The following is a 15,774-nucleotide window of genomic DNA, read 5'->3' as shown; positions in this document are numbered from 1 at the left end:
ACAAAAAAAAATGGTAAGTGGAAAAAGGAAAAGAGGTATGTTCCTGAGAGATCTCAGAGAATGGTTTCTCTTCTCCCTCTAGGCACATCCCCAACTTCTCTTTTCATGTGGTTTGTAACACCTGGTAGCCAAATTACTGGGGGAAAGATAATCACAAGGTCCAGTTTCACCTGCTTTACATGTACATCTATGAGACCTCTCAGTTGCCCAAATGTTATTTTAGTTCTGCAACTAAAAATGTGCCAGCCACAGCAACCTAAAGAATCATGCTACAAAGCTAAAAGTCAGGTGGGTGGTGGTTAGAAGGAAGGGTGTGGGGAAGGCAGAATGGAGGGAAATCCTGAAAGGGGATGCCGTCTCTGTGCCTAGAATGTGTTCCTGCCTCTTAACTTCTGACAAAACTCAGCTCAGGTGCCAACTTTGGGTACCACCCATTTCTAGTGCCCTCCCCCTCCAAAATTATTTGGTATTTACTTAGCTATGTTTATGGAGTTTCCTCCAATAGAATGAAAATTCCTTTAAACCAACAGCTGTTTGTTTTTGTCTTTGTACCTACATTGCCTAGTGCAGTGTCTGATACATTGTAAGTCTACGTGCTAAATGAATGAATGAATCGATGGATGGATGGATGGATGGATGGATGGATGGATGGATGGATGGATGGATGGATGGATGGATGGATGGATGGATGGATGGATGGATGGATGGACAGACAGATGGACGAATGAATGAATGAGGTTCCTTCTGAATACCAAGATTAGAAAGCTACCTGGCCCTCAAGGAATCATCCTCTTGGAGGTGTTCCCCAACTTAAGGAAATTCCATACATAAAACACAAAACTTACAAATGCGATTAATTTTGAGGGAAGGGGAGTTGTTCCTTAGGGAGGCTCTCTTGCAGTAGCTTCTTTTAAATGAACTTCTTTAGTACATTTCAATGTTTGCTTATATATGAATAGCATTTTGTGTTGTTTCTCCCATTGCATTTTATTCATTTGGTCTTCCACTCCTTTGAAAGCAGACAGTCTTCTTTTTTCCCCCATCTATATCCCTAGTGTTTAACACAGTGCCTGGCCCGTGGTAAATGCTTAATAAATCCAACTTCATTCATTCATTTGCAAGTTGACAGAGATATGGGAAGGCAAAAAATATTTAAAGTTAAAAAGATTAGAAGCCTCTGTCCAGTGAAAGACAACCATAAATGAAGATAAAGCATCCCTGAAATCATGTCAATTAAGAATGAATGGGATTTGATTTACTAAAATTTAGTGTGCATATAACTGTTTAAGATTATAGCTGAGGTATGATGAAAACACTCAATTTACCTAAGAGTACTACATATATTTGGGTTGCTATTATCATTGTTGCTGTTAATAATAATTACACCTGTATCAACAAATTTTTAGGCTATATTTGAATGTGAGAGTTATTACTTCACCCCACTGGCCTAAACTCACAGATAGCACTTAATGAACAGCTTCTTCCATAGATCTCTCTTCTTTAAGGCATAGTCTAAATAGATTGTTGCTTTCTAAGTAATTAGGAAGGAGGGGTTGGGGGGAATAATAATGGTCTTCATTATAGGAATTTAGGGAATGGAAAAGTGATAGGGACTAAATCATGTCACAGAGGACATGATTTATTTTTGTTTTTTTGTTTTTTTACCCTGGCATCTGGAACTTAGTAGGAACCAAATAAATTATTTTTTTCAAATGAATGGAATTTAACTGAATTGTGGGATGTGAAGGAGTTGGTGGAGACAAAAGGAGATTCCAGGCAGGGTAAATTTTCATAGAGATGTTTTCCGGAGATTTAAAAATAAACATAAAATTTTGGAAACTCCATAATCTAAGGTACAATCCCCCTCTACAGCTTTCTCCCATGATGCAATTGTGTTACGATGTCAGAAACAGCCACTTGAGAGAAACATTATTTACCTTATTCAAAGCCATTGAACACAACCTGGTTATTCCAAAGTCAGAGCCATTGGAACAGTGTTGATGCCTACTTCACAGCAAGGTTCTGGCCAGGAACAAATTTTAACTTAGACAGTTGATAGGTTTTAAAGTTTGTATTATTGTGGGTATATCTGAGACTGAGTGTTGTACAACAGGAATGGCTGGAAGCCAATTTTTAAATTCCTTTGAGCAACTGAGGTGGAATTAAATTCAAGTTTTCTAAGAGCCTGATATGATAGTTGCTGTGAAATCACTCTTTACATGAACTTTTGTGAAATTTCGTTAAGCATGAATTCATTTCATAGAGTACAAGACAGAACTGCTTTTTAATTTTTACAAATACAGACAATGGAAGAACAGTGAAAGCACTGGGGTTACTAGAGTGCATTGACAGTATCACAAGCTAGTTTGATTCCTGTGATTCCCTTGCCCCTCTGCTTCCAGAAAAGAGCATGCCTTTGTTACTCCCTAAATTCTGCTCCCTGGGACCTACTGTGAATGGTGATATTGCTCAATCCACAGATCTGTCCCAATCAACTGCTATCCTGTACTGTATTCGCTATGTAATTTTCTAATTTTGTCCAATTATGCTAACATTTTTTCCCCCTGTGACTGTTCCAACTGACAGAGACCATCTGCACAGATACAGACAGGTTCCAAAGTACAGTGGCAGAAGCTGAAAGTTAACATGTCTCTCTTTGCTTTCTATTTCCTGCAAAACCACTTAAGGTGGCATGGCCCTCGGGTGTATTTCAAAGGTTACAGGGTGCACAGCAGATGGGGCAGCTTTAATAGATTTGTTTAACACACATATATGCAAATATACTAAAATCTCATTAAGGTGACATTCTTCTTAGTTTTTATTTTTTTAATATGCACAATTCAAGGCATAAGCAGCTATCCAGATGATTGGATTGATTCCCTGATGCCCTTCCAATAAAAATAGGGAACGATCCAAAATTGGCTAATTTAAGGTCCATTTTTTCTGGTCCCAAATTAACGATGGTTTACTATTTTTTCAACTCTTGCAATTAGTGCTAGAGACAAGACACCTCATTGCTGGCCCATAGGCTACCTGGTAACTTTACCTAGTCCTGATATGGAATGATGGCGTTGGGGCAGAAATCTAGGGATAGGATGAGCCAAAAAGCTGTAAGGTTTGCATTCTTTAGAGTAATGTCTCTCTTAAAGCATCATTTTGCTTCTAACACTGATTTGAATTTGCATGAAATATCTGTACCACCGCAAGGCCAATCTACTTCGTTTCCCTCTCCCCTTCAATTCCCAAATCCCTGCTACTCTGAATAGGGATTTGAAAGCAGTTGTTGGCTTAGAGTAGTGTGAAAGTTTCTGGATCCATTTCCAAATGTACTTAAAAGCAACTGGATCATTTTTTTTTCCATTCATGGAGATACTAAAATGTGTAAGTAATGCTCAAATTTTTCACATGTTGTGAAGGATGAGGATTATATGAGGAAATGAGAATTATATGGGGAAAAGAGATAAGAAATGGGGATGGGGGCAATGCATGGTCTGACTGAATCCTGTATTAAATCTGATGAAGTTCAATTATCTCATGAAATCCTAGTTGCTCACTACTAAAGGAGGACCAAATATATAAAAAAGGCAAAGGATTTAAATCTAGGAGGAATCTTATAAAGGTAGAGTGTAGGCATTTCTTTGCCCTTTGGAACTATACTAGAATATATTGGAGAAGCATGTCTAGAAAAGAAGTTAAAATGTGTCCAGAACACAGGTTTGTCCCATAACTATTCATAGAGACTGTTCCTTTAAAAAAAAAAAAAGATGATTTCTTGAAAAAAATAAAAGGAAAGAAATGACTGATGCGAGAAATGAAAAAAATCTACTCTCTGCCTGGTGAGATGGAGAAATTGTTCATGAATAACTTCATCCATGTGAAAATATGACCTCTGTCAAGGTCAAATTGATCTTGAGAGACACTAGCACAGAGCCACTGGTCTTTCCCAAAGGCTGTGTTGACGCAAGGCCAAACATCTGTTTTAAAAGTGAAAAATTCAGTCAATGAACCAGATGTTTCCACAATACTTGGAATTGTGTGAATGAAACATCCAGATGAAATTTCACTTTCCCTACAGATGTTTTAATGTTGCATAGACAGAGCCAAAAATCTCCGGAGGTTACAAAGAGTAGCTCAGGTGAAACATAGGAGAGAATAGATATATTTTCAGTATCTGAAACATTTCTTCGCCTCATTTTATGCATTCCCTGTTTCTTTGAAAATACAATCCTCCTTGCCCCTTAAATTACACTTTAAATCAGCAGGAAAGTTCTTCAGAAAAGACACCAAATTCTAGGACGACTGTCTGGTTTTGATTACAGGAGAGGAACGATGTTTCTTATCTGACTTGCATAAAAATTCAAGGCAGTGTGAGGTCCCCATCATCAAAGTAGACTGTGGCCCAGAGAGGTTCTGCCAGAGGTACTATCATAAATGCATATGGTGCTATTATACAGGGAGAAGCTGCAGGAGGGTGGCCTCCCAGCTAGATTCCCTGGCTCAGTTTTCTTTCCTACTTCCTAGTCAATTTTGCATGCCCTAACTGGATTCATCTTCTTAAAACATCGCATTCATGAGGGGACTTCACTGCTCAAAGATCCACATTCAGCCCATATTGCTTCTTAAGGGGTTGGAGTTGGAAGGGATAACTTCAGGGGGTTATCTTTGCAACCCCCTCATTTTACCGATAAAGAAACTGTGGCCCACAGTGATTAAATGGCTTGTCCAAGGTCACACGGGTTCTAAGTGCCAGAGGTGAGATTCAAGCACAGATCTTTTGACTTCAGATTCTACACACTTTTCATTGTATCAACCTGCCTTTCAGAGAGCCAAGCCTGACCCATAAGGTGATCCTTCAACTAGATCCATCTACCCTATTCAGCCTTACTCCTACAGTTAGAGTCAGGATGGTCTCCTCATTGTTTCCACTTAACCCCTGTCCCAATCCCTATCCTCATGTTTCTGTGAGGGAGAGAGACAGAGATAGAGACAGAGAGGGAAGAGACAAAGACAGATATATGAGGGGGGGGGGAGGAGGGAAGGAGGGAGGGAGGGAGGGGAGACAAAGAGAGAAAGAGACGAGACAGGAAACAGAGAGACAAGAGAGAGAGAAAGAAGAGACAGAGCCAAGAGACAGAACCAAAAGACAGAGATGAGACAGGAAATAGAGAGACAGAGAAGAAAGAGAGGCAGGAAACAGAGACAAGAGACAGAAGAGAGAGAGACACACAGAGAAAGAGAGAGACACACAGAGAGAGAGAGAACAAACCGTGGGGGCTCACAAGCATACTAGCCTGTCATTTCTCTTCTCCATCCCAGTCTTTCCACCCCACCCCCAGGCTGGGATTCTGGGAGGGGTCTTAACCCAAGCAATGGCCTTGGTGGTTTCCAGCAGCACTGGGTGAAGTAAAGAGATTCAATTTCTTGTCCTACTTCTTCAATTAAAAAAAAAAAAAGAAAGAAAGAAAAAACCCATAGCCTGAAGCAAATGAGCTTCTAGCTTCAATCACAAATGCACAACTGAAGGGACCCTAATGAATCCAGCAAACAAGGCTTTTAAAGTGCAGAAAATGTTCCTTGTTTCCTGCTGCTCAGGTGCAGTGCCGAACTGAGGCTGTGATGTGTGAAGACTTCACATACATATGTTTTTATTTATGTCACACTGTCACAGCTTCGAGTAGCTCTTTTGTTTCCAATGGAAAATTCTCAGGCAATTATTAGGAGGACATAGAAGCAGTTTGGTGTAGTACAGACAGTGACTGGACTAGGAGTCAGGAAGTCCTGGGTTTAAATACCTTCCCTGAAGCTTTTCAACTATGAGAACCTGAACAAGTCATTTCCCTTTTCTGTGATTCAGGCAACTCCACAGGATTCATTTGCAGGAGATTCTCCAACTTGATGAAATCACAGCTCCTTTCTATTCTAAGAACAGAAGCTACAGGTACACAATGAGCCAGGCTCAAAATTCAATAGGATGTCAGGCTGGCTCACAATTGGACAGCATTTTCAATGATCTCAAGCTATTTGCTATTTCAAAAGCTCATCTCTTTAATGTCAATATTTCCCCAAGGGATGTTATAGGGTTTGCCTCTGGAAAACTGCAAGGTTCCTTTCCTGATCCCAGACTTCTCTTTGAAATAAAAGTTTGTCTTCTTAAAACTCATATTCTACTGATGGTGTTGCATGGCTACAAATCTTGGACTATGAAAGATTTTGAAAAATTAAAAATGAATATCCCTCAGAGGATAATGGAGGAACTTATGGGAGAAGTAAGCAGGCTGCCCCCACCCCCCATTAGTTTAAAAAAAAAACTACAAAGAAGAACTGGAGTAAAGCACATCATGGAAGAAATAGATAATTGAAAAAGTAGATGGACAGATCATGTGGTGAGAGGCTGGGATAAGTAAATGATAGATGGATCACCCATGTGCGAAACAGTAGATAGAGCACTAGACCTGGACTCAGGAAAAACCAAATTCAAATCCAGCCTTAGACACTTCCTAGCTGTGGATTCTTGAGCTAGTCACTTAACCTCTGTCTCAGTTCCCTCCTCTGAAAAATGGAGATAATGATAGCACCTACCTCCCAGGGTTGTTGTGGGGATCAAGTGAGATATTTATAAAGTGCTTAACACAGTGCTTGGCACATAATACTCACTCTATAAATGTAAGTTATCATTATTGTTATTATTCATTATTATAATAGTGTCAAGAGGAATCAAGTAAGTGCCCTGGTTAGCAACTTTGGTGCCCCACCCCTTGTGGTGAATTTATGGAAAAACAAGAATTAAAAAAAGTCTCATGAGATGGACAGATATGGATGGGTTGCTTGCTACCTAGATAACTAGAAAATTCATACATTTCAATGAGACCACAGATCTATTTGAGCATTGACTATTTGATTAATGCTATATAGCTGCTAGTTCTGGGGAACCGCAGTGGCCACCCCACTGAGCATACATGAATGTATGTCTGTGTCTTGCCTACATACAGTGACAGATGTGTTCTGACCTGAGTAATTTCCTATAGTGTGCATCCTAGCTGCTTCCAGTGAGATGTACATTGGCCTCTTGAGAAAGGGCCCGTAAAACGAGAAGCCTCTTATTGATTTCTTTGTGATACCCCTCATTTACTCCTCTCCCCTATTATCAGAGAAGGGGTTTCATCAAATTGGATTGGCCCCTAAAATACGTTCACTCGGAAAACCTTAAAATGAGATACAACTTCTCTCACTCAGTTTCCTCAACTGCAAAATGGTGAAAAAAGTAGCACCTACCTCACAAGGTCGTTGTGAGAATTAAATGAGGGAATTAAATCAAATTTATAAGAATCCAAGTCATTCCCCAATTGAGAAATGGTCAAAGGATATGAACAGGCAGTTTTCTGATGAAGAAACCAAAGCTATCTATTCCCATATGAAAAAATGCTCTAAATCTCTAATGATTAGAGAGATGCAAATTAAAACAACTCTGAGGTACCACCTGACACCTATCAGATTGGCTAAAATGACAAAAAAGGAAGATAATAAATGTTGGAGAGGCTGTGGGAAAATTGGAACACTAATGCATTGTTGGTGGAGCTGTGAGCTGATCCAACCATTCTGGAGAGCAATTTGGAATTATGCCCAAAGGGCGATAAAGCTGTGCATACCCTTTGACCCAGCAATCCCACTTTTAGGTCTTTTGCCCAAAGAAATCATGGAAGGGGGAAAGGGACCCACATGTACAAAAATATTTATAGCTGCTCTTTACATGGTAGCAAGGAATTGGAAGTTGAGGGGGTGCCCATCAATTGGGGAATGGCTGGACAAGTTGTGGTATATGAATACAATGGAATACTATTGTGCTGTAAGAAATGATGAGCAGGAAGAGTTCAGAGAAACCTGGAGGGTCTTACGTGAGCTGATGATGACTGAGATGAGCAGAACCAGAAGAACATTGTACACAGTATCATCAACATTGAGTGTTGACCTACTGTGATGGACTATATTCTTCTCACCAATGCAATGGTACAGAAGAGTTCCAGGGAACTCATGATAGAAGAGGATCTCCAAATCCAAGAAAAAAAAAGAAAGAAAGAACTGTGGAGTATAGATGCTGATTGAACCATATTATTTCTTTTGTTTTGGGTGCTGTTGGTTTTTTTTTTTCTTTCTATTTTGAGGTTTTGCATCACTGCTCTGATTCTTTCTCTTGTAACAGGATTAATGCAGAAATAGGATTAATGTTATTATGTGTATATATATATGTGTGTGTGTATATATATATATGTATATGTATAGAGTTATATAGATATAACCTATATCAGATTACCTGCTGTCTAGGGGAGGGGGGAGGGAGGGGTGGGAGGGAGAAAAATCTGAAATTGTAAAGCATGTATAAACAAAAGTTGAGAACTATCTTTACATGTAATGGAAAAAATAAAATACCTCATACATAAAAAAAAAGAATTAAATGAGATAATATTTGTAAAGCACTTAGCATAGTTCCTAGCATGCAGTAGGCATTGTATGAGTACATACACACATATACAAATACATATACATTTACACATACACATACATGTATAAATGCTTATTCTCCCTTCATTTCTCTTCTTCTTCTTCAGAACTTATGGCTTAGTACTTTCTAGATCTTCCTTGGACCTCCCAAAGAGAGGGAAAGGGATTTCTCTCTCCTCCTCCCTGGGAAGATATGGCTCTCTTGAGCAAATTGTAGTTAGTTCACAGCATTGTACAGGTAAGCATGAGACTGGACCTCAAGTTCCAGCTGCCTCTTCTGCCTATATTCTGAGCACAGGTGACTGAAGAGTGATCCTGAGGTTAGTGGGAGTATTTTGGGGGGGGGGAAAGGGGGAGGTAACCTTATAAATTCAAAAGTTTGGAAACTCCTGTTCTGTAGTCACATATGTTTCATTTTTTTGTTTGTTTTTTGCAGGGCAATGAGGGTTAAGTGACTTGCCCAGGGTCACACAGCAAATAAGTGTCAAGTGTCTGAGGCCAGATTTGAACTCAGGTCCTCCTGAATCCAGGGCCAGTGTTTTATCCACTGTGCCACCTAGCTGCCCCATTTCATTTTTTTAAAAATGTTTTAAACATTGCTCTCCTGGGATAATATAATGACAGAAATAGGTAACTATTTCACATTAATATGTGGGGTTTTGGGGGGTCTTTTGCGTTTTAGGCGCTTGTTTGGTGGTGGAGGAAATAAATACATAGCTCTCCTAGACCTCATCTATTTTGTATATTAAATGACTTTTTGGAAGGGATCCCATTAATCAAGACACCCTATCTCTCAGCTCTGGTCATTCTTTCTGGTTGTCCTCGATGCCTGAAATGTTCTTCCTCACCTCTGTCTACTGCCTTCCTTAGCTTCCTTTAAGTGTCAGCTAAAATCCCATTTGTTACAGGAAGTCTTTCCCAACCTGTCTTAACTCTAAAACCTTTTCTCTTTTCATTATTTCCTTTTTGACCTTTATCTAGCTTTTCCATACATATTTGCTGGCTTGTTGTCTCCCTGGTTAGATGGAGAGCTCCTTAAGAACATTGACTATCTTTGCTTCTTTCAGACACATAGTAGGTGTTTTATTGACTGACTAATCCCTTTTGAGGGGGCCTTAGACATGAAATAAAAGAAAGCTTTGTTTATGTAACTTTACCTAGAGTTCTACTCCTGGTTAGAGATGTGAGAGGACAAAAGCAAGGAGAAAAAAGCAGAACCCTATCTTTGTTGGTCAGGACCTACCTAGATTGAATCCAGTCCCTGAGAGCCCAGAGCCAGAGCCTTTTAGTAGGTCATCAGGCTTGCTACACATGGAATACCATGTTAAAAAAAAATGTAATACTGCGCAATAAAAATTATAGTAATCCAAAAGGCAGTGGAAAGAATCTTGGTGAGTTGAAGTAGCATACGGCAAATTACCAACAATAAGAAGTGGCATAAATTATACTAAGTATGTCATTTCAGAACTGAAAAAGTCTTAGCAATCATCTAGCCCCTCTCCTCATTACAGAAATGGAGAAATTGTGGCCCAGTAAAGGATATTTACTATTGTTAAGGCTATACAGGCTATGTATGGACTAGAAAAGGTCAGGTTTGGTTGCCAAAGAATGACATATAAGACTGGAAAAGAAGGCTGCCATGTCAGGTTGCAGATGGACTGTCTGAGTGATGTAAAGGTATGCCCAGAACATTAAAAAGAACCAGAGAACTACCACAAGTATGCTGGGACAAGAATCCAATAGCATGAAAAAATGGGAAAGAATTGATAGTTACACTAGTGAAAGGAGGACCCACAATAGCTAGCATTTATATAGTGCTTTAAGGTTTGCAAAGTATTTTATAAATATTATCACATTTTATCCTCACAACAACCCTGATAGGAAGGTGTTTTTATCATTGCCATTTTACAGATGAAGACTTGAGGTACAGATTAAGCGATTTGCATAGGGTCATGCAGGTAGTAACTGTTTAGGGCTGGATTTTAATTCAGACCTTTCTATCCTATACGTTATCCACTGTGCCACCTAGTTGCCACTGGGATATATGTGATTTTATATTTTATTTCTTTCTTTTCTCTTTCTTTCTTTCTTTCTTTCTCTTTCTTTCTTACTCTCTCCATTTACATATATAGGTACTATGTAAACAAACACATATGTGCATATAGATATACTTACATATACATACACACAGAAATTAAAACTTAAAATTTCACTAAAATTTTTGTGACACCCTGTGTAGCACCATATAGGTATATATACATACATATAAATATACTATGCACATATTAACAGACTTATATAATCATACATACAAATATACATATACACACATGCCTCATTGATATTTTAGGATTATCTGACCAGACTTTTTTTTCCTCTCGGAGTCCCTCAAAGGCTGCCGGAGGCAATCCAATCAACTAGATAAGCTGCACTCTAGGGAAAGCCCTGTTTTTATAAAACAACTTAATTTGCTCTACCCCCAAATAACCTTATTTTTAATTTTTGCAACATGAAACCTAATTGCCCACTTCACTTCTACTCAGGAAAATCCCCAAAACCCAGTTAAGCATTTTCTTAAAAAAAAAATCTTTACGAACTAGCCACTGGGAAAAAAAAAAAAGAATCAAAGTTTTGCCTAAGCTGTTAAAACTAATTTATTGAAAAGCTTTGTGTTGGGTCTGCCCCCAATTTAAAGATTCTCTTCTTGGAGTCCAAGAACGGCCAGTCCTCACAGGTTTTCCCCGGATAAATTCATGTATCGTTAGCATAATACACCAAGGCTTTGCATGTTTATACATCACATCTTCTTTGCAGCACGGTACTTTGGAAGGTACCAAAAATAGATCAGTATCTAGATGGAAAGTGAAGTTTATTTTAAAATAATATGATTTCAATAGTTTTATAATGGTGGCAATCTTCATATTCATGAGATTGAAAAGAAGTTAATTTGCGCTACTTTCACATCTGTAGGCTATAGATTGCCAGAAATCTCTACCTTATCTGCAATGACATAAATGTTTATCAAACACAATAGATCTTCAAATAACCTCCTATCCAGGGGTGTCAAGGTGCCCCATGAACATTAATTAAATCTTCTAACCCTTCTAAGATGAGATAGTGTTATATATTTCCAAACTTTCTAAAATAGGATGATCCTATTAACATCTTGAACAGATACACTGGAAAACTAAGGTATGATGAAATGGGTCTCTGCAATTTATAACCAGCCAGCACATATTTACTGAATGCTCAGTCTTATGATAAGTGCTATGGCACATATTAGCAGCATATGTTCCTTGAACTCAAGAACCTTATGCTTTACTTGGGATATAATATAAAACAGCATGAAATAAGGTCAACAATATAAGTCAATACAAGAGAGTATATACATTTGTTGTGGGCCACTGGGCTGGAGTCAGGAAGACCCAAGTTCAAATCTAGCCTTAGACACTTACTAGCCGGGCAACCCTGAGCCAGTCTTTTTTGTTTTTTTTTGCGAGGCAGTTGGGGTTAAGTGACTTGCCCAGGGTCACACAGCTAGTAAGTGTTAAGTGTCTGAGGCCGGATTTGAACTCAGGTACTCCTGAATCCAGGGCTGGTGCTCTATCCACTGCGCCATCTAGCTGCCCCCTGAGCAAGTCATTTAACCATGTTTATCTCAGGCTCTGGAGAAGGAAATGGTCAAACACTCCAGTACCTTTTCCAAAAACAAAAACAAAAAACACTCCAAATGGGATCATGAAGATTCGGACATGATTGAAAAGACTCAATAACCACAAAAATAATTTTGTTAATGGTATGAGACATTGTCATATAGTTACTGAATAACCAATAATTAATTTTATGTTATTAGTTATTGAATAATCAATAAAAGATTATAGCATGATAAATACTATACCATAGGGCGAAGACTAATGATCAATGACTAACTGAATAAGTTATAATATATTGAATAATCAACAAATGATCACAGTATGACAGGCGCAACATCACAGAGCAAGGACTAAGCTAAGTAGACAGTCAGCATTGGGATAGTTAGCATTGACTATCCACCCAGCTTAGTTCTTGCCATGTGGTATGATGAAGAGGGCATTAGATTTGAAGTCAGAAGATCTTAGTCTTAATCTTGATTTTACCTTACTCCCAATAAGACCCTGGTCAAGTCATTTTTATCACTCCTGTCATTATTGCTACACCCATAAAACAAAGTGGTTGGACTAGATAATTTCTAGTCTCACCTAGCTCTTGAGTCTATGAAATCTCTAAAATAAGAGCAACAGACTATATCATCTCAAAATTCCAATACACTTCTAAAATCTTATAATCAATAACCTATAATGATATAAAATGATGGGAAGGGATTGCAAAAGGTTTAAGGAAGCCAAACATCCCCAAACCTTTTCTCTCTGTTCTAGTACTTTTCTTAAAAAGTGAAAGGAATTTTACCAGAACTTAGATATTACTTTTATATTTTATTTGTCAGCCATAATAACATTGTTTCCTTGAAGTCTGCTCTATAAAGTTGGATCTACATGAAGCAAGCACTTCCAAATTGTATATATGTGTCAGTATATGCAAGAGGCAACGTGAAATAATGGATAGAAAGTTGGCCTTGGAGTCAGGACGACTTGGACTCAAGTCTCCTGTCTACTACATATTAGCTGTGAAACATTGGACAAATCCTATAACCTTTCCATGCCTCTAGTGAGCACTAAGATAGGTGTTCTTAGGCAATAAGTTGTGGAGCAGTTACAGGGTATGCTTTGGTAAAAGGAACTTCTCCAATGGGAGCTTTTTAAACCAGTGAAAGAAAACATAGATCCAGTTAAAACAAAGAGATATTCATATCTATTGCAAAGTATCCAAGTGTATTCTAGAACTTCCTTTCCCCCATATATAGGTCCATATATCATGATTCTCTCTAGGGAAGTAGAAAAAGTGGTGAAGATATGGTAGAAAGGATACCTGATCCATTGCCATGTAAAGATGTAGTCTAGAAAGATCCCCTTACATTTTATGTTTCCTTATCTCTATACATATACAACTACCCTGTAGAATATAAACTCCTTGAGATCAGAGACTGGTTCTTTCCAACACCAGCACCATTACCCCAGTCCTCTTATTTTCTCCAGGCCTTGGATATGGTGGGTCCTTATTAAATATTTATTTGGTTGATTTTTTTTAAGGAGAAAAAAATAGAAAATTCCTTTGAAGGTGGTGGACATAAGCATTTTCAAAGTTATAAACTGATGTGAAAGAGATCTCAGATCCAGTTCTCATATGGATATCATAACCACATACTCCAGTGAGTTCCTAATATTAATCTTAAAAGAGTTTTAGTATTTTCCATTTAAATGTAAAGATAGTTTTCAACATTTGTTTTTATAAGATGTTGAGTTGCAAATTTTTCTCCTTCCCTACCTTTCCTCCTCCCTCCCTAAGACAGAAGACAACCTGATATAGGTTATATGTGTACAATCACATTAAATATATTTCTGCATTACTCATGTTGTGAAAGAAGAATCAGAATAAAAGGGAAAAACCTCAAAAAACAAAAAAAGAAACAGTATGGTTCAATCTGCATTCAGATTCCACAATTCTTTTTCTGGATGTGGAGAGCATTTTCCATCATGAGTCCTTTGGAATTGTCTTGGATCATTGTATTGCTGAGAAGAGCCAAGTCTATCCCAGTTGATCATCACACAATGTTACTGCTACTTTGTACAATGTTCTCCTGGTTCTGCTCACTTCGATCAACATCAGTCCACTTAAGTCTTTCCAGGTATTTCTGAAATCTGCCTGCTCATCATTTCTTATAGCACAATAGTATTCCATTGCATTCATATACCACAACTTGTTCAGCCATTCCCTAATTGATGGGAATTCCCTCCATTGCCAATTCTTTGCCACCACAAAGAGAGTTTCTATAAATATTTTTGTACATGTGGGTCCTTTTCTCTTTTTTATGATCTCTTTGGGATAGACCTAGTAGTGCTACTAACTCCAAAGAGTTTTCCAAGAAGACTGGTTTTCACATCAGTCTTACTGTAAAGAATTAATTGTTATTTGAGGTTTTTATGACCCCATCTTTTGGCTAGAATTAAAAAAAAAAAGGCTCGGCACTCGCACTGGCCTCTGCGGCTCCACAGATGGCACGGTGCTCCACCCACTGGTTGTAGCTGTTGCCATGGCGCTGGCACCTCATGTCATCACCACTCGCTGACACCTACATGGGCCTGGCAAAATTATAATGACTGGAATCCTAGTGAGGGCAGTCATGTGACCGTCAGAGCGGCCAGCCAATTGGCTGGGGGCTGTGTGTGGTCAGCCTGGGGTCTACTGGGAAGAAGGGAGGGTTTTCTGCCATTCTAGCTTGAAGCTGGAAGGCAACAGGACCTGCTGTGTGTTCTCAGCTGATTCCTGGGTGGTGGTATAGTTCAGGTTGTATCATTTCCCTTTCCCCATTTTATTTCCTTTCCCTTGATCCTACTGATCCTGTTTGTGTTTTTTAAGTTCATTCTTGTTAAATAAATCCTGCTCTGTTTTGAGGGAGGCTGTCTCCTTCCTTGCCCCAATATTGTGGCGAGCCGCTTAGCTAACACTCCCCAATTAAAAATTGGTCCCTACATTACCTAAAGTAAATTTTGCTTTACAAAATTGTGTAATGTTGTGAGTGGAAAGAATACTTAAGATGAGCACTCAGGGAAATGGGTTCTGTTTATGCTTCTGCTTCTAATGAGCTGTGTGACCTCAGATAATACACAGTATCTTTCTGGACTTCAGTAGCCTGGGATTTTGTTTCCTCACCTACAAAATGAGGAAGTTTTACCAGAGTCCATATAATACTGTACAGTTCTCATGTATTTTACAGGCCAGTGGTCTGACTCAAACTAGGATAGATTTTTCTGACTTGAGGTCACCTGGCCTCACTATGGCCCAGCTAGAAATTCTCCACTTAGCTTCAACATCATAGCTTTAGACCTGGATGAGAATGATGGGAAGGGAAAGGAAGGGATGAGAAGGGAAGGGATAGGAAGGGATGGGAAGGGATGGGGAGGGATGAGGAGGAGAAGGGAAAGGAGGGGAGAAGAAGGGAGGGGAGGGAAAGGAAAGGGAGGGAAAAGGAGGGAAGCTTTATAGTCAAGGAATCCACATCCATTATTTGACAATTGAGGAAACTGAGCAGTTAAGCAATTTATCCAAGGTTGAATGTATTATGTATTATAAACCTCTGAGCTGGGTCTTGAACCATAGTTCTCTAATTCTAGAATCACCAAT

General features: G+C 38.8%; 1 protein-coding gene across 1 annotated transcript in view; it reads right to left on the bottom strand.

Annotated features, from left to right (window-relative positions):
* The window catches only part of TENM2 (teneurin transmembrane protein 2), a 1,399,253-nt gene that overhangs the window by 385,959 nt on the left and 997,520 nt on the right, over nucleotides 1–15,774 (bottom strand).

Source organism: Dromiciops gliroides, chromosome 2 (assembly GCF_019393635.1).
Source record: "Dromiciops gliroides isolate mDroGli1 chromosome 2, mDroGli1.pri, whole genome shotgun sequence".
In the NCBI taxonomy this organism is placed as follows: Eukaryota; Metazoa; Chordata; class Mammalia; order Microbiotheria; family Microbiotheriidae; genus Dromiciops; species Dromiciops gliroides.
Note: the sequence above shows the minus strand (reverse complement) of the source record. Positions and strands in the feature narration are given on the sequence as shown.